Below are 18,870 nucleotides of genomic sequence, written 5' to 3' on the forward strand. Positions count from 1 at the left end.
TGCCATAACAAATGGTGACAGTTTATCGTGAGGCAGAAGAATAGGTCAAAAGCAGAGAACTCTGCTGGAAACAGAGATGTAGCTAGATCTTTGGCCACCAGTGGCGGTCCCTGCATGTGCTGCATATAAGAGTGGGGGCTGGCGATTCCTTCATTTGCTTCCCTGCGATGGCTTCAGGTAAGAGCGGGGTGGGGGACCACCGCCTCCAAAACTCGTGCTGTCCGTGGGAGCCGCCCCCTTGGCCTCTCCCTTGATAAGCCACTGGTTGGAAACCTATAAGAGGATAGACAAAATCTAGCCCTCAGGTCAGCAATCAGTGGTAGGGATTGAACTTTACAGGCAATGGGGCATACAAAGCCTCCCTGACTTACATCAAATAAATGAGCATTGTGAACAAAAGTGCCTTCCGCCAGTAGGGTTGGGAAGGGTTCTCAACTAAATCAAATTTTGAAACAAACTGCCAAAAAAAACATGTTATAGAACAGGATTCAGTGGTTTTGCAAGTGAAGGGGATTATTGCCAGGAAATGTATGCCCTTGACAGGATATCCTGTGAGGCTCATGATGGAGATACAGAGGAAAGACTGCACCGACATTCTCATAGGTGGACTCTTCCAATACCTTGCTAGAAAATCTGCCCTCGGGGACCACTGGATGCCTGGCCTGTGCAAGTACTTTGTTCTGCTTTGGGTGTGCCCTCTGGGGTAATGGGGTGGTGGAACTCCAAGCTGGATTGACTGAAGGTACCTCCCCAGGAGAAGAGAAAGTAGTGTGGTGTTGATAGTGGTTCTATTAATTCAACTATTTATTTCCTCTTTTGTCTCTCTGCATTTCTCTTCTTCCTCTCATCCGTGTCTATTCAGGGGCAGCTGAGATAGAATAATAGTGACCAGTTATGTACAGTATTTTTGCATAAAGGAGCAAAAACTATAGGGCTGGTGCAATCTGCTGCCCACAAATGGGCTTTGTTAGACATGTGGATATGGCAGAATAGCAAGTATGGGGCTATGATTTGTGGTAGTAGGGGTAGAATTACACTATATATGTGACTTTTTTAGGGATGGGCGGTATTAAGGTTGAGGCTGTGCTTTTTGGGATGAAAGGATGGTAAAACGCCAGTCATGCGGATTCGTTTTTTGCAATGTGGCAGGATGCCAGGTGTGTGGCTGTTTTTGAGGACTGGCAAAAAGTCAAATGTTTGTAAAGGATATACATTTTTTAACTTTTTAATGTAGGTTTGCTGGCATATAACTGACAGTAAAATGAATGTTACAATACAGGACTGCCATAAAAGAAAAGAAAATCTAAATGATGTACCCTTCTAGTTTGGCACTAAAATGTATGAACTACTGAATGTCACATATTAGAAATCAGTTGAAAACATCTTGAAATCGCAAAGGAAATCATTAAAACATGGGAAATTCTTAAACTAAACCAGGAACAGTTGACACAAATTCCTGACACAAAAATGTCGGAACACTGGCAACTACTTTCACATACTGTAAAAACTGTAAAAAACTTAATGAGAATCACAAAAGAAAACGTTAAACTTTGGAAATTCTTAAAATAAATCAGTTAAAGAGTGTTGAGTAAGTAAGTTAGTGATTTTATTGTTTAGATTTACAGAAAACTATGTAAAATATTAATTTACATAAATACACACACCACAGATTATTAATTAAAAAAGCATTAAAATAATTCAAAACAAACGTGACACGTGTTAAAATAACAGTGGTAATAATCCGGATCTTATCTGGTAACAAATTACATCCATAATTACAAACTATTATTTGCCCCCTGTTGTGACAAACTTTACCCAGACTGCCAAAATATTTTCAGATCCATACTTAATGCTTTAATTAGCTACACCTGAGCAACATCTCAAATGTACCAATAAACAGCCACTCGGCCTACCTAACAATCCTTTGATTGCTGATATACCCAGCGATTTATTATTTTGAATATTAACGTGTGATCATTTCCAGGTTTCCTGTAAACCAGTGCTTGAAATGGAAAAATAGAAGTGCAGTTACTCTGTAGCAGAGTAACTGCTTCTTTCTGACAAGTGCCGATACTCCCCAATTAAAAGTATTACATTTCTCTAGAGAAGTGCCGGTACTCTCCCTCTCAAAATAAAAAAAGTGCCGGTACTCCATACCGGACAGTACCGGCCCATTTAAAGTACTGCTGTAAACAGATTATGTTCTATGTGTTCAGAAAACTGCAGAGCTCCTGGTTATTTTCTTTTTTGCCTGTTCCAGCCGGCGATGTTCCAAGAACATATCTCCAGGATTCCTTTGTTTGACTAGGGTCTTTGTTGCCTGTATCAGGGTTTATTTTATTTATAAAGTTTTATATAGCGCAAACTTGATCCCGAAGGATATTAGAGTGCTTTACAATTTGAGGCAATTAAATAACTTCCCACCCTATTCCCCTATAAACCCACATCCCACTATGGAACTAAAAATGCAAAATTAGAACAAAAAAAATGTAATAACTACTAAAATTTTAACACAGATAATAAAAACAAAAATAAATCTTATACCAAAAATACATGCATCAACACGTACAAAATAAATACAAAGGGTTCTCAGCATTGCTTCTCTGTTGATACAGCATACGGACGGTAAACATTGGCACATTGACAAGTTTGTTCGTCTTGCAATTATTGCACCCAACTGTTATTGTCAAGTTATTAATGGCCATATTGTTATTATTTTCTGGGCCTTTAAAAGCATTTATGTTGATAAAGGTATTATTTGGGGGCTCCTGGAAGAGTGGCCGGATGGTTCCTTCAGGAAGTTAGGATATTTCCTCTCCTCCACCGTTTTTATGTTTATCACCCAGTCTGAAAGTACATCTGCTTTTCAAGTAATGTTTCAAAAAGGGGATGTTTAGACACATTTGAACATGTTATTTCCCTTTGAGTCTTGTTGTTGGTCACAAAATGGACAGACAAAATATTCCCTGACTTAAGGTGTTCCAAATCAGGGGAGCGATGCAAGACCAAGAGAATATTTTGGCGATTCCTAATGTCAAATAGACCTTCAAAGTCAAAAAATGGGCAAAAGTCATTTTGTAGCTGAGTTTCTATCTGCCAGATTTGAGAGCTGCTAGAATAAACAACCTCCTGTGTATTTTTCCTAAAGGTGGGCCATCTGGTATTGTTGGTCACCACATCTGGTTGACCATTCATAGCCGAGGGCTGTACGCTGTTGATTAATACATTCTGATCTTGAGGAGCAGGATCACTGTTAGGAGTGATGGACTTGGTAATTGGGGGATTCAATACCACCTTTTCCTCCCTGGGCTGTTGAAGAACCTTTAGTATTTCATGTACTTCTTATGTGATTTTAAGTATTTATTTCCCTTCGCCTTCCACTAACATGCTTTATACACTGAATCTACCACATGCACTTGGCCATTGACCCTATTTCCATAGGTTACAGGTTTGGAAGTCCTGTAGATTCCGCTGATGCTACAGTCCTTCATGCTAATTGGCTAAATTGCTACTTTCCTTGGTTCAGGAGTTTGCATTGTTTTAGTTGAATTTGTGTTATTAATTGTAGTGCTTCCGGTTCCAGCGCAAATTATTGGGTTATCTAGTCTTTTCCCCCTATAAGCCTCAGTTGGTTGTATTGCTAGCATGGCTTTTTTACTTGCCAGTTTCTCAAAAAAATCATACGTTTTATGCCCTCAGCCGATTTTGAGGAACTGACCACTTATTTTGACTCTCAAGATTATTGTTTAATTTACGTAATTTCTTCAAGCGCTGTTTACTTACATAAGGCTGAAAAGGGACTACATGGTCTTCTGGCCCTAAAGTAATAATAGGTGCTATGGAAATGGGATCTTCTTCTTAATGTTCCTATGCCACCAGGGCTTAATTTCCTAGATCGGCCTGTAGTTATTATGTTGTGGAGATGTCAATGTCCTAACGGCGCCACTTGTGCAGTGGTTCTTTGATATCATCTAGGAGGTTGGCCTAATATCCTTTGGTATGCCCGATGTGGATTTAAGACTCATAACTCTACTGTTGGCATTTAAGCTGAGGCTTGCATTTTGCATTGGGGGGATTCCGCCTAATAATTCTTTACATTTGTAGGGCAACAGTCATAATAAGTCTATGATATCATCAATACGCCTAAGCTCCTGGGTTTCAGTTATCATTTCTTCCAAGAAAATCCCATGCATTAGGCGATCTCGATATGTTTCTTTCTGTGATTGTAAAGTTGAGAGAATCGCCTTTAACAATGTGGTTTGGTTGGCCATTGGGGCAGACTGATCAACCAAAGTGTCCATCCTTTTGGTTAAGGTGTTACTAATGTCACTTATGGAGGCTTGTTTCTGGTCCTGGGAGGACATGGCCTGGCAGTTCGGGCTGGACTGTTCCCATGAGGCACAGGGTCAAGATTGTTTTGCATATAGCTGTGTCTGAACTGGGGTGGCGAAGTGAGCTAAAGGATGATGATGGATTCAACCCAGATCTGTGACTGGGGATGAGTGTCTGAAAAGTTTCATCACTTCATTCATCATCTCCTTGTGTTTACTTATGGAGGCTAGAACTGGATAGGTCGAGGGGACCAACTCGTCCCCTTTGTTTCTTTGATTGCAGATACGGGGTCAGATGAAGTCTGAAAAGACCTTGATCGAGCTTGCTACCCAAAACTAGATTTGATGGAACATTGTAGATTTTTAATTTTTCCTGGCCGTTTGCCAGCTGTGAGTTGAGTAACAGCCACACTATGCTCGGTGCTGTTCTCTTTGTGGTCCCTTAAGTGTTTTTGCGGCATTAAGGCTAAGGCCTTGCTTGTTTTTGGCCCTTTGGCCCCTCTTTCACTTAACCTGTTGATTGAAGGTCGAGTTAAATATGTCCCTAATTGGAATAAAGCTTTGAAATTAAAAAATATTTCCCTCTGCCTTGCCAATTGATCACAGAATCTTCTCTCCAGGCTTGTGACTCACAACTCCTTCTTGGGTGTAGCTCCTAGCTTGAGACTCACAGTTCATTCCTGGTTCACAGACTTCCGGCTATGCTACGCTGACAGGTGTTGTCGCAAAATCAGAGGTTGAGGGTGGGCACGAGCACGATCAACAGAGAGGTTCTATGCTATGTGTCAGCTATGTTAAAAGTTTAAGAGTGTTGAGGAGGCAAGGATACAATGTTAAAAATGATTTGGGATTAGCGGGATATGTAACAAAGTAAAGCAGTATCAGGTTGCCAGCAGACCAAACAGATGCACCCATAGATTGGGAGGTTATTCTCGATAAATGTTTCATCGGAACCTGCCCGTTACCTTTTAAGTGAGAAGGCAGAAAGAATACCATGGCTGGCATTTGAATACCACTTCTTGTGAGGGATGCAACCCTCTTTCTGAGATAGTAGTACTGCCCTTCAATTTCTGAATACTTTTTGTTCTACATTAAAATACAATGCAAACAAAACACTACTATGTCATGCAAAATTAGTTATCAATGGCTAATAACTGGCCAAAATATGCAACCAGGTAAGCTAAATTATGCGGCAATGAGATTAGATTAATACAGCATAATGTGGCACATTCTGTTGGCATATTATTCACTATTTTGGTACTTTTTATACATTGTATTAATGTGTGGCATAGGGTTTCATCTCACATGTGCCAGTTTAGCACCAGAATACTACAATCAGGAAATTAAATAAGAACAGGTAACCTTTCCAAGGGGGTCTGTCACTGAGCAGCACCATGTTTTAGTAACTTTTGCTTAGAAACATTTTTTGGTGAACCCTTCAAAGTATGTAACATATGCTTGATTATGTGACAAGTGTGGTACAAAATGTTGTGCAGAAAATGCCAGAGCCACGGAATCTCTGAATTCCAGTGGTTGTAAAATTATCTTCATCTTGTTTCTAACTGATTATACACTGTAAGCCAACTCTATGCCTTTCCCTTTTGTAAAGAGGTGTATTATGAGTTATCTTGGGACTTCCCACTCTTCATCGGGCCACGCTACACCTGCCTTAACCCTTTCGATGCTCATGACGAGCTCAGCTCTTCATGATGCACAGTTGAGCTGTGCTGATGACGAGCTGAGCTCGTCATGACACCAGCAAAATGGTAATTCTCAGCACAGGAGGGGGAAAACGCCTAGCAGCCAAGGTGTTAAGGAGCGTGGGTCTGTTTGTCAGAAAATACTGTCAACACATAGTCATATTTGGGGACAAGCCTCCCAGAAGAATAGTTCATCTGTTAACTGTGGATGGTGTCACATTAATGAAGAGAGATGGCTGAGGTGTTGATGTAAGAAACAGACTGCAGAAGTAGCTCTGCATTTCCTTAAGTGATCATAACCTTCTGGATCCGGCTCTAGGAAAATTTAGTTTTTGCTCATTTAGAAGCCTTCTCTTATGCTGATTTCTTTTTTGGGCATGGAGTTGCAGCCTCTTTCTGAATTGATGGGCCTTCATACCGTGGTTGCTTATTTTATGAGCAAGCAAATACCTTTTTAGATGGTGTGATCAATAAACAATGGTTTGGACTCTTGCTAGCTTGCAGTTGGATTACTGGGATCACTTGTACTCCCGTCAACCAACCTCACAACTTTTTTAAATGCATGTCATCGAGAAAGGTGCAGCCAGGCACATGTTTACAGGCGGATGGGAAGATTATATTTCACTATTGATCCAGTCTTGAGAGATTTTTATTATCTTAAAATGCTCCATTGAGTGGAACCCAAGGTCCTTACAGCTGTGGTTGGTGTCTTACAAAAGATGGGTGTCTGCAAAGTCTTTGCTGAAACAAATGTGGCATACCCTTTCTAGGGCCTTTCCTGCTTTCCTGCTGCAGGTGTGCGGCAAGATATGTACTGGGTTCTAGGAAAGGTAGGTCCACCCCCCAACCCAACTAGGATTCATTCGCACTGGAAGAAGGGGTAAGGGGTGTGCTGCAGCATCCACATGCTGGAGTTGAGAAGGTTAATGAGCAACAAAAATGCCTTTTATGTTAGTTTTTATTTTGTCAAGGAGGTCACAGGGGTCTGATAGTCAGGCCTCTCATTCTGAGAAATTGCTGCTTATTTATTATTGTTGAAATTGGCGTTTAGTTATTTTTCTCTGACGCAAAAGTGTGAGGGTTCTATAATGTGAACCATGGGACAGTCTTGTTGAAGGTGAAAGTAAAGGCTTTAGGATGTTAATCTTTTAACACATAACAAAAGTTTAACTGTACAAAACATTCAAAATATGTCAGAATTTAGGAAAGTACTAATGAAGCACTTTCGTTTGTAATGCTGATGTGCGATGGAAACAAATATACTAATAGGATAAACACAAATCAAGTCATTTGTGTGCTGTATAGTTTTATCAGCAAAAATGGTGATCTAGGCCTATTTAATGGCCTATGCAATAGAAAATGAGCTGTCTGTAAATGACAATGCTCTACCACACTATGCTTCAGTGATATATTTGTGACAGTGTGCTCCAAAATACACCACCAGCTACAAATCACACCCTTGCCATTCTCCTGTTGAATGGGTAAGGCTCATTTTCTACATTTATTCTTTGTCTGATGCTTCAATTTTTCCTAATCCTATGATTTAAACGACATAAAACTGATGGCAGCACCCACTCTTTGAAAGTTGTTTCTTCACCACTGCTAGGCTTTGTCCCTAACTGGGGTCTGCTTAAAGTAAAAGGTTAAAATGGCTTACTTTTAATGAGGGTCCAATAACTCTTAATTTAACTCTGGCTTCTAAGCACCATGGACTTTGGACTTTCACCAATGCATTCTAGTAGAACGCACATTGAGAGAATGTTCTTCAACAAAAAGCTGTTTATTTATATGAAAATAGCCATGAATGCAATATATGGTTTAAATTGTTTATTATTTTGAAAAGACAAGCATAACAATAGCCGCCACCTACATCCACCGGTATTTGGGGATCATTCATATTAACTGGACATTAAGAGTATAGAAAGAAAGGAAAGAGAAGAGGGGAGGGGAGGGGAGGTAGAGAGATCTATTTCCTAAAGGTGTGTATGGTGAGTCAAGCAGGCATTGCATGAGTGATCCGGGCAGGTAAGGTCAGCTACTATCGATTTTTCTTTGGGGGGGGGGGGCCTTAGTGAGCCAGAGCACTCGGGCATGTGAGTTCTGTGAATTCGGTGGACACGAATTCTATGGTGGTGCCCCATGTTTTATCACATTTGGGGAGACATTGTGTGAGGCCCGCTGTAATCTTCTCCATCCCCAGTGTTTCCCATAGCTTGTATCATGAATACAATATAGATGAAATAAGTGGGTCAAAATGACAATAAGTGCAGGCTTATGCCATGGGAGTGTGCTCATAGACATAGTGTTGTGTGCAATAACACCCTTTCCTTCCCTTCTGATCTTGAAGCTCAACTGTCCTCATATTACCTCATCCCTGCCACCCCTTGTGTTCTTTTTATCCTCTCTTTGCCTTCACTAGAAGAATGGTCCCATTATCCTTCTCTTATGTCTGGGGTTGTAAGACTTTACAAGCATATAGCGTCATATAAATAAAAAAAATAACGGTGGTGGAATGTAGGTGATTATTCTCCACACATCTGCTTATATTTGTGAGTAATGCTGGACTTGGTGGGTTCTGTGCAACCACAGCGAGTTCTTACCAGGCGGTAAGCAAGTAATACTTGAGCAGCTGATTAGCCTTCTTTGGCTCATTTGTCACCATTGATTTCCGGTGGCGATGCCTTCAAAATGGATGTAAAAACTATTTCTCCAAGGTGTTCGCGCATGCTGACCTGCTTAATTCTTTAGGCTCCTTTTGCCATTTACACTGAACACTGTAGGGAATACACATGGATCTACTAAAGAGTAAACACATTTTTACAGAGTCAGCTTCTAACGTTCCGTCTGTTCTTCCTGCTCGGTAACCCTGAATATTAGAGCAATAGGGAGAGATATTTGTCGTGATGACAAGTTGTTAATGAAGGTAAACGGTTTATCCTTAAAGACTATATCCCTTTTAATCGCCCTGGAACTTATCCCTAGGAAACCTCACTACCACCCTAGTTTACGGGGAATTGGCATATGGCAGCACCACAAGTCTTCTTAATGCACTGCCCTACGCCAATGTGAAAGGGCCGAATGCACCAATTATAAGAAATACAGTGCATTCCTCTCTTTTCCCCCCTCGCTGGAGCACCAGTTGCTGCCTAGCACCAATGCAGGCACCCTTGCACCATTCATGCAGAATTGTTTCTGTGCAGGAAGGGGCTGTAGTATTAAGGCGTGGTGTTGTTGTACTGTGGCCTTTGTTTCACATTCTGTTTGGTTGTGCCCTATTCTGTTTGTGTGATGCATCTGTACTGTGCTCTGTAGTTACTTTATTGACATCAGCAAATGCTGGCAGATTTCTAGTCCAAAGATGTTCACTCCTTAAAACTTCAGGTGACAACTTATCATTTACCTCTGTCTGAGGTGGTAAATTTACTGCAGTCCCATCTCGGTCACCCCAAACCTGAGACACAGAACCTGCCTTAAACAAGCACTTCAAGTGCTCATTATATTTACTCCGCCCTTGGTGTATTTTGGGCTTCCTTTCCATTTACACAGCAAACTATGTCCCTGCCACCCGTAGTAATGTATCGACACGAGACTGCAGAAGCACACGGAGACTAAGGCGAGAGCTCTGAAATATTTAATGCTTTGCCAATATGACATTGTTTTCCCTCGGTTAGAAGCACTTTATTGCAGGTTTTAAGCCACCCTGACCTTTTCAGTGTCCCAGATTAAGCAATGGGTAGACATGCTGGAGAGTGCTGAGCTTGCCTCAGTCAGCCTTGACAGCCGAAGGCAAACACAGCTGATTTCTTAATTGCTGCAATTTTTCCAATTAAAGCACCTGGGTGATCCGTTCCAGCTGCGCACCACTGCTGCACCCAATCAATGAAATACGCCACTTGCTTTCAGCTCTACTTCACTTTAGAGTGCTCCTCGTGCCTTGTGTTCCACCCCTTGCTGGCACCAGGGTCAGATTGGGATCGCATTTCGGCCCGGGCACTCCTAAAAAGGTGGCCCACATTCTTGGGTCACGCCCATTCACGAAACAGCATTTGGCTAGTCTCATCAGGCTAATTTTTAGAGAAATGTCTGATAAAGTATGTATTTTAAAGCTCATAGAGCCAGAAAGATTGATGAAAACTAGAAGCACTACATTTTGGCGGGCGGGCGAAGTGAAATAAAGTGGCCCAAAGGTCACAACTCCTGATATGGCTATATTTACCACCTGGCCATTTTTTTTAACCAGGATTACCAGTATTTTAATGCCCTTGTCAGTACTAAAATGAAGAAAAATAAAGCTGGTATTTTCTCCCCTGATCGATATGTACTTTAAAGTTTGAACAGTAATCGTATGGTGAAAGCAGTAAAAAATGTGGTCTAAAGCTTCCTTAATGATCCGTGACTGATAGTTAAACTAAACAAAGGAAGAAAAGACATGTTAAGAAGGAATACAGACTTTTTTATTATTGAATAAAGAATCCTCTCTCATTACTGAGTTCCAGCCTTTGCAGATTCTTAAAAAATGAGCAAACAGAAGGTTATGTTTTTTTCTTGTAGTTCTATATAGCGTAAACTCTGCCAAAGGGCGCAGTTATATGAGCACAGTTACATTACAGAAGATCAAATTCATTTTTATTTTACGCCTTGCGCAATTAAGTCATTTGCCCAGAATCACAGGATGTTACGGTGAGGCTGGGCCTCGAACCTATTTCCATAGTTCCACATTCGGCGGCTCTGACCCTAACATTACATTATCTAAATGTTCCGCTCAGGGAAAGGTGTTTCACAGCGAGGTTTATGGAAACATGCACCCCCCAACCTCCAAGGCCTGAAAGACACTGTAGCCGAGGTGCTAATGACAGGCCCTCAGCAAGGCCATTCACTTACTCACCCCAGCCCAGCCAACTGCAGCCTCAGGGTGATGGCCTGGCAGAGGAGGGGTGAAGAAAAGCACAGAGCTGCTGCTGCTCCAGTGGAGCCGAGGTGATAATGGCCCACCGCATGGGAGTGGGACATTGCTTTTGGGCATCTGCGGCGGCCCCACGGGAGGCCAAGATAAAGTCTGCAGCGGACAGAACAATATTGACCTAGTGACGCTGCTGAAAGCAACCCCCTCAGAGCCTCCTTGCTCATGATGCTGCCCCCCTCCTTACAGTAAGGCTCTGTGGGCCGGTTGATAAAAACCGGCACGGTGGTGACCCTTAGGGACCGGCCCATTGGCCAATGCCCGACTGCGCGCCTTCCCTATCTGATGCTGGCTGGCATGCAGCAGACGCCCATACTTCACACATTGCTTGCCAATGTCGGAATAAGGGTTTTCAGTGTTTGGATATGTGCTAACATGTTGGGTTGGTGGGCCAATGAGGGTGGTTTGTTATACCACGGAAGCGAGAATGCAAGCAGGGTCTTACCCTGGAGATACCCATTAAGGGACCATCTCTCAGGGAAGCCAGGAAGGGTTTCGCAGCGGTCGAAGCGCCTTGGGACCCTCCGGGTAAGTAGTGCGCTATATAAATGCCTATACATACATACATACATACATTTTGCACACAACTTCCATTGCGCTTATTCATTGGGAACCATTGGTATTTTTACGTTGCAGCTTTTCTGACGCAACTGTTTATTTAGCTGTGTGCTGTATGAGAGGTGCCCTTTTCAAACTCCACCACTCTGGAAGGACCATTTTTGGATCATTTTGGTATCTTCTGGTCTAATTAAACCAGGGCCATGTTAGTGTATAATAACTACGATATTACATGGTTTCGACTTTATCCCAATGCAGTTCGTGCTGTTTTGATATTAGAGCACTGGCAGTAATAGTTTTTTTTTTTAATCCTCAATCAGTTCCTTCACGTTTTTATCACTAGCCTGGGTGTTTTGGTCTTGCACTTCCTAATGCTGCTATGGTTATTTCTGTGTGTGTCAGTCCACGCAGTATTTTGGGAATAGCAAGATGCATCTTAATATCTCCTATCACTGAATCTTTGTGGCAGATGCAGTAGTGCTACCCACCTGAGAACGGAGGTGCCCCATTGGTTCAGTAAGTGTGAATAAAAGCTGATTTCAGGTTGCAATAACTTCGTCATTCCTCTTCTGGCATCTTTCTAGAACGGGTACTCTGCCCCATAACCGGAATAATAATCTATTTAGGTTAGAAATTGTTTATGTACCCAAAGCCTTCAGGGTGCAGTCTGAAACGACCTGATCAATCAAGAAACGCTTAGAATTAGCAAATGCCTAGTTCTTTTGTGTTAGAACTGGGTGTCTCTAGTTGGCAGAAGTATGTACCACTATCCAAATAGGGACCCTTCATTCTAGTCAGGGTAAGGAGGAAACCCTCTGGGATAACCCCTGCTCACTCTCTAGGTAGCTTGGCATGAGCAGTCAAGGCTAATCAGAAGGCAATGTGTAAAGTATTTGTACCAACACTCACAGTAACACAGTAAACACAACACAAACTGACTCCACAACAGTTTAGAAAAATAAAGGTAATTAATCTAAACTACACAAGACCAAAACCCCAAAAATCCAACATACACAATTCAAGAATATGGTTTCAAAAGAGTTCTTAAGGTTGCGATAAAAGTTCTTTAGGTTGCGATAAAATAATCCACAGTTGCGTGAAAAGTTCACAGTTGTGTCACGTTTCAGACACAGTACCTTTAGTTGCGACAAAGTTCCAAAAGCAGAAGCTGGTGCGGTGGAAAACAAGCGATGCGTTGCTCCTGAGACCCTGGGGAGGCGATGCGACAGCCCTGCTGCAGCAGCAGGCTTGTTGCGACGAATCCGGTCTGTATGGGGAGGAAGGCCACTTGTCTGGATTCCGGTGCGTGGGTTCCATAGGAAGTTTGTTCTCGCAAAGGCATGATGCGACGATCTCTGGAGTTGCGACGATCTCCGGGGCGACGATGCGCGAACCAGCTGTGATCTTCTCTCTTGCAGCTCCTCGATGTGATGGGTTTGGTGATGACTCTCGCAGCGAAGTGATGCGGTCCGCAAGCAGGCTGTGCGGCGATCTCACCCAGCGACAACAGGCTCTGCGACGACACTCGCAGCGATGTTAGACTTCCCACACCGATCGGGTGCGTCCCGCAAATGAAGGATGCGACGGCTCTGACAGCAGCAACAGGTGCTGCGGCGATCTCGACCTTCGTAGCAGCGGGAATCTTCTCGCACTATCGGGGATGCGCTCCGCAGCGAGTGATGCCATAACTTTTCTGTAGCAAAGTCTCTCAAATCTTGGTTTCCAGCATCCCAGCACAGGTACAACTTCCAGAGCCACCACACATGGGTCATGCACTCCAGGAAGGACATAACTCTCTCAGTAGAGCTCAGGGGGAAGCTGGGGGTGAAGTCCTTTAGTTCCTGGGACTTCAGAAGAGGGAGCCAGCTCTTCTCAGGCTCTTGGAGATTCCTTCAAGCAAGAGGACACAGCACAGCAAAGTCCTTCCCCTCTCCTTGGCAGCAAAGCCACAACAGGGCAATCCAGCAGAGCAACAGCTGGGCAATCTTCCTTCTTCAGTTTCAGCTTTCTCCTTGGCAGAGGTTCTTTCTTGATTCCAGGATGATCTAATTTTCTGTTGTCAGGGGTCCTGTACTTACACCCCTAAAAGTATTTCTTCTCATTGTGCATGTGGGCCCTGAGCCCGGTCTGAACCAGTTCTGGGTGTTTCTTGAGCACTTTGTTTTCCTGGCTTCTCCTTTCCTTTCAGAGTGAGGGGCAGGGTCGTCAGTCACCCAGCAGGAGGTGGAGCCAGCATTGTGGAAGGCAGGCACAGCCCTATTAAGGCCCAGGTGCTATCTCCTCCCACCACTCAAGTTGCAAATTCATTAAGCCTAGGGCTAACTCAGCCAGCCTCCTGGGGAATCCCCAGCACCTGTCACTCTCAAACCAGACAGTCAATACACAAACAGGCCAAGGCACACAGAATGATCAGACAAGAGAACAGCAACTTTCTAAAAGTGCTGGTCTCAAACACAGGATTTAAAAACAACCTTTCCTAAAAGATGTGTTATTAAATGCTGAGTTCAGGGATACTAGACTCTTATGTCCTATCTTGTTCCTATGGGAAGAAATGCTGGTAGTCACCTTCCTCGCAACGGCCTTGTCCAAGCATTCAGTTGTGACCTGCACAGTCACCTTGTCTCACTCTCCTGAAAACCATGCTCAAACTCATAGGGCAGGGCAGGGGGATCTGGGTATGGGGGGGGGACAAAATATTTTAAAACAACAAAGAAAACACGTCTTCGCGCCGCCTCCATCTCTTCTCCCTTGCTGCTGAAGAGTCCGGAAGCTCACAGGCCCCCCATAGCCAATCACAAAGCCGCAAAGCAGCGGTGTGCTTTGTCAGAGTGTCATAGTTCTGCGCTCAGACTGGGATAGGGAACCTGTTCATGGGTGGGGAACATTCAAAGTGCGCAGGCCTGTTTGGACAGCCTGAGACATCCGGCTAAGCAGTCCTGCGCACTTAGTGTGCACAGTCCACTCCTCCTTCCTAAGCCACCAGCCATATCCGCCTTAACCCAGCCCAGCCAAAATGAAAAATAACATGATAATAAGCAGTGGGGCGATGCTCCTCTGCCTTAGCTGAGGAGCCGCCCCTAATGTAGATATTCTGACACGTGTAACTCTGGACTCCACCAACCAAAATGAATTTGCCAATGCCACTGGGTAAGTAAATAAGCTTCAATTTCAGGCCTAACCCTCTAGGTCATTCCATGACCTTGAGTCACCTTTTCTTTTCTTGTAAGTATCTGTGGTGTTATCACATGTCTATTTGCCTACTTTCTCGCATCCCGATAAGCTGCTTTCATAAAGTTAGCTGCTTCCTGGTCATGTTTTTTAACGTCATAAAATCGTACTCTAGGATTTTACTAAAGGCCTTCTCTCCTAATCAGTGTCCTCCAAGAGATTTTTTTGTGGCAAATCGTCTAATCCTCGCATTATTACTTTCAAGTACTTCAAGTGCATTCATATAACAGGTCATAGGAAGAAGTATAGTGTCCTTCTTGGGGCTGCCTCCATAAAAGTTGGGGTCTCCTAATTTTCTTCCCTTTCTTCTATTTATACTCTTTAGTCGGGGACTTCATATTGATACTGAGCTTCTCAATTTGTAAATTATATTTTACAAATTTGATAAGAAATATAAAAAGAAGTGACAACATATTTCTTTCATGGTAAACCTCAGCTTTAAGCAGGTGCTAGCAGGAACTATGACCTGGAAGTGTGTTGTGTATCCCGCCAATGAAAGCTTTATGTCTCAAACTGGACTACATTTGAAGAAAATGTTTCACACAATGTGCTCCAATCTTAAACAATATTTTTTTGTTATGCATGCCTTGCATAGGAAGCCTCTCTCATTTACACCAGACTCTAAATCTGGTAATTCACTACTATGACATAGCAGCAGTTGATAACAAAACGCGTTACCCACTGTTGCTACAAGATAAAGGCAATCCAGGCCAGGCGGATAGGGCTCTCTGAAAGACTGTCAGCCCAGCACTGCTTATCTGCTTTGGCTGAAATCGGAAAGTACAGAAGTTTGTCAGGATTGGTTAAGGGTGTCAGGTAAGGTATTTGTTTAAACATTTGGGTTGGGAAGGAGAGGCAGTGTTATCTTTGGTTCTCTTATTGCACCTTTGCCCCACAGCTGAAAACACAGACAGGTGATTTTAAAAACAATGCATAACTGGGGTACATGTGTTCTGTCCATCACATCCACCCAGATTTTTTGTTTTTGTTAACCTGTTTTTTTACCTTTTTACTGTTGGTGAGCTTCACACGCGTGTTTGTCGCCAGTGTCCACCTTTTAAGATAAGGCCACTGCAACGCAACAGGAGCAATGGGCACTTGACTGGTTACTTGTGTGCACATGCATATGAACACAGGTGGGGGCTGCACATGGGAGGCACCTGTCCTGCATAGCCCAGTAACTGCGCACTGGTAGCCTGGCACAGAGGGGACTCTGTAGGATGGGATATTTAACTGGGGAAGGCCTCATAATGTTAGTGTACACTCTTAGGGAAAGTCGGTGTGGTTTACTATCTTGTCTGCAGGGGCACTTCATTATACACTGTGGTGAAGACTGCCGTAGAGTGCAGCTTTACTTCACTTTGGCCTACAGAGACCAGTGGCATGTCAAACTGGGGTGATATCTGTACACCAAACCCAAAGAAGACCTTTGTATAACTCATCCAGAATTGGCATATTTCTCTGGCTCAGCTCAGGATCAGAGCCCAGGCCTTTTATCTCCATGCTGTGCCATGTATTTACATTTCTCTCCAGCCTCAAGAATGAAGACATCCCTCCACAATTGGATCAATTAACACTGCTTTACTCAGCTCCTGAGGATGAAAGGGGTGGGGGTGAAGGATCTGCATCAATCAATCAGCTGTCACTCTGTACCAGGTATGGGCCAGATAAGCCCACTGAACAAAGAAGGGATCCCAAATCTCTGAAGCCAATACAAGAGGGGGTCCCTTTGACGATTGGGTGGGAAAGGCATTGGCAGTGATGTCAGCAAGGAAAAAAGCTGAGACCCCCAGAGCAGATGTGATTAGTGAGTCCTGGGTGATGCCATTTTGAAATGTCCCAGGAGGCTGGGCAGGAGGGTTAGAGCATGGCAGAGAGGTGATGTAGCACCCCAGGATAGGCCATAGGCGCCTAACTTCTAGAAACGTCCCCGCCCACTTAAAAGGTCTTGCAAGAGGGGGAAAGCTCTTTCTTGGTTGTGAATTTCTGCTGGGTACTGAAACTGAAGGCGGCAGCCATGGACAACTGGAAAGAGATAATAGGGCCGAGATATCAGCAGGAGAATAATTTGACCTTTGATCCCCAGCAAGGTGCGCAGCACTTGGAGCTCCCTCGTCTGTATCCTTCAAACCCCTGAGGTGGGCCAGGGCCTGGGGGGTTGGTGCACAAGGGTTTTATTCCAACTCTCCAGGGAGGGGGCCTACTTGGGTCCCCCCAGACCATCCCTATCACTGAGGGTTCACATGATTATCCAGGAGGGGCTATGACCCCGTTCCTGCATTTCAGAGGTGGGGGACAGGCGCCATTGCACCTAACCCCCAGTAGCGGTGGTCCCGCCCTGCACCCCGTGACTAAGGGGAGCGTGGGTCACCACGTCAATGGAAGATATCGCCGCACACAGAGAAAAGTCTATAAGAAGCAAACAGACATGTAATGATCTCTTTTAAATGCTTTATTGAAATAATAACATTGGCAGTGATTACTGATCAAACTGCATATGCTGTGTACCACTAAGTGAATTTACATGTTATTATTAATTGCTGCATTTTTCTCATAACATTGTGTTGTTGGGTTGACATGATTTGCTAAGGTTGAACCTTTGATCAAGTCAATAGACCTACCTGATGTTTCTTATATGACCCTTAAGGGGGTTATGCCATGTCATCAAACGTATTCCCTCTAGTCTTTTGTATATTTGTAAATTACTGTATAGTACTGAGAAGTGTGGGTGTAATACATGTACTTTTCCTTTTTCTAAATGAAAAAGCACTGACTAGACAATTATTTATTGAGTGTTACTATTACCTGCCAGGAAATGGCGATTACTAGCCCACACCACCTTCCTTGAGTAGGCCTTGGACTGCTCTGACCCGCTACCCTGAGAGAGTCAAGCGCTACAATGGGCTGTGTGGTTCACAGTGTTGGGCGAATGTAGACTTGTGAAGGCCACACAGCTAATGCCCATTTCCTTGCAAGACTGAATTACATATGGCTGGGTCCAAACTGGAATGGCATGGTGAGCAAAAAACGATGGATTTAGGCCAAGATCACTGTACTGGGGTGAATGTATGATATTGTTCTGCATTCCGTCCATCAATTGTTCTTTTTCCATTTGCTTACATTAACAATAAATTATAGATGGCTAAAAAGTGATTAACAGATGTTTTTTACCTCAGGGTTTTGATTGTCATCATAGACAACTTGAGCTCTTGTTTATTTGATGTCACTCAGAATCCCTCATGGAAAAACATCCCCATAATACACTGTGGCCTATCTATAATTCTATATATTATAACATTTATAGTTCTTGGTGATCAGTCCTCACAAAGCAATGAAAGTGAGGGAATATGACAGCATTAAGTCTAAGTGACAAGGCATGTTTTGATCCATAGAGGAATAGGTTCCAAAGTTTGGATGTCACAATGCTGAAGGTTTACCCACTCATGGCTTACCTGTGGAAGCAAGACAGAGACTGGAGCATCACATCGGAGAGTAACATTTCTTAGTGTGGTAGAATTTAGATACAGTGAATGGCTGACCTTAGTCCTTGAAGGCACAGTGGAAAATACTGAATTACGTGAATTTAATATGTTTTGTAACTAGTAGCTAGTGAACAGCTGAACGCTGCTGGGATTACTTATCTTGAGATCAAGCAGGAGGCAAGCACAAGCAGTCTAAACCCGCGTGAGCCTGCACATGAGTAATGAAGGCAAGCCAAGGTAGATGCTTTTGCTGTCGCTACTCTTTACTACTGATTTAGCCATGGTGTGCTTAAGGACGTCTGCTGATGTGCTTTTGATCTGGATTTCCATGACACTGGGGTTGCAGCAGAGGAGTCCAGGAGCGAATGCTGTAAATGGGTGGATCAAACTTTCAACCTACTGGCATCTCTTAGAGTCTTATGTTAAACAGTGGCATATGCGTGGATGACCATTAATTGCCACACCCACTGGTGGTCATGGATTATGTGGAGAGACCCATGGCCAGAGACTTGAAAGAGGAGAGCAGACTCAGGATTCTCCATTATCCAGAGCATCATAAAGATGCTACTGAAGAAGGTGTGAAGTTTCTGTGTTAACCCTGGCCCACCAAC

The 18,870-nt window shown here is 43.4% G+C and overlaps 1 protein-coding gene across 2 annotated transcripts in view; it reads left to right on the forward strand.

Annotated features, from left to right (window-relative positions):
• LOC147723043 (poly(rC)-binding protein 3-like) overlaps positions 1-18,870 on the forward strand; it is a 2,582,273-nt gene that overhangs the window by 2,543,738 nt on the left and 19,665 nt on the right. The gene's annotated exons all lie outside the window — the stretch shown is intronic.

The sequence above is a fragment of the Lissotriton vulgaris genome, chromosome 4_1 (genome assembly GCF_964263255.1).
Source record: "Lissotriton vulgaris chromosome 4_1, aLisVul1.2, whole genome shotgun sequence".
In the NCBI taxonomy this organism is placed as follows: Eukaryota; Metazoa; Chordata; class Amphibia; order Caudata; family Salamandridae; genus Lissotriton; species Lissotriton vulgaris.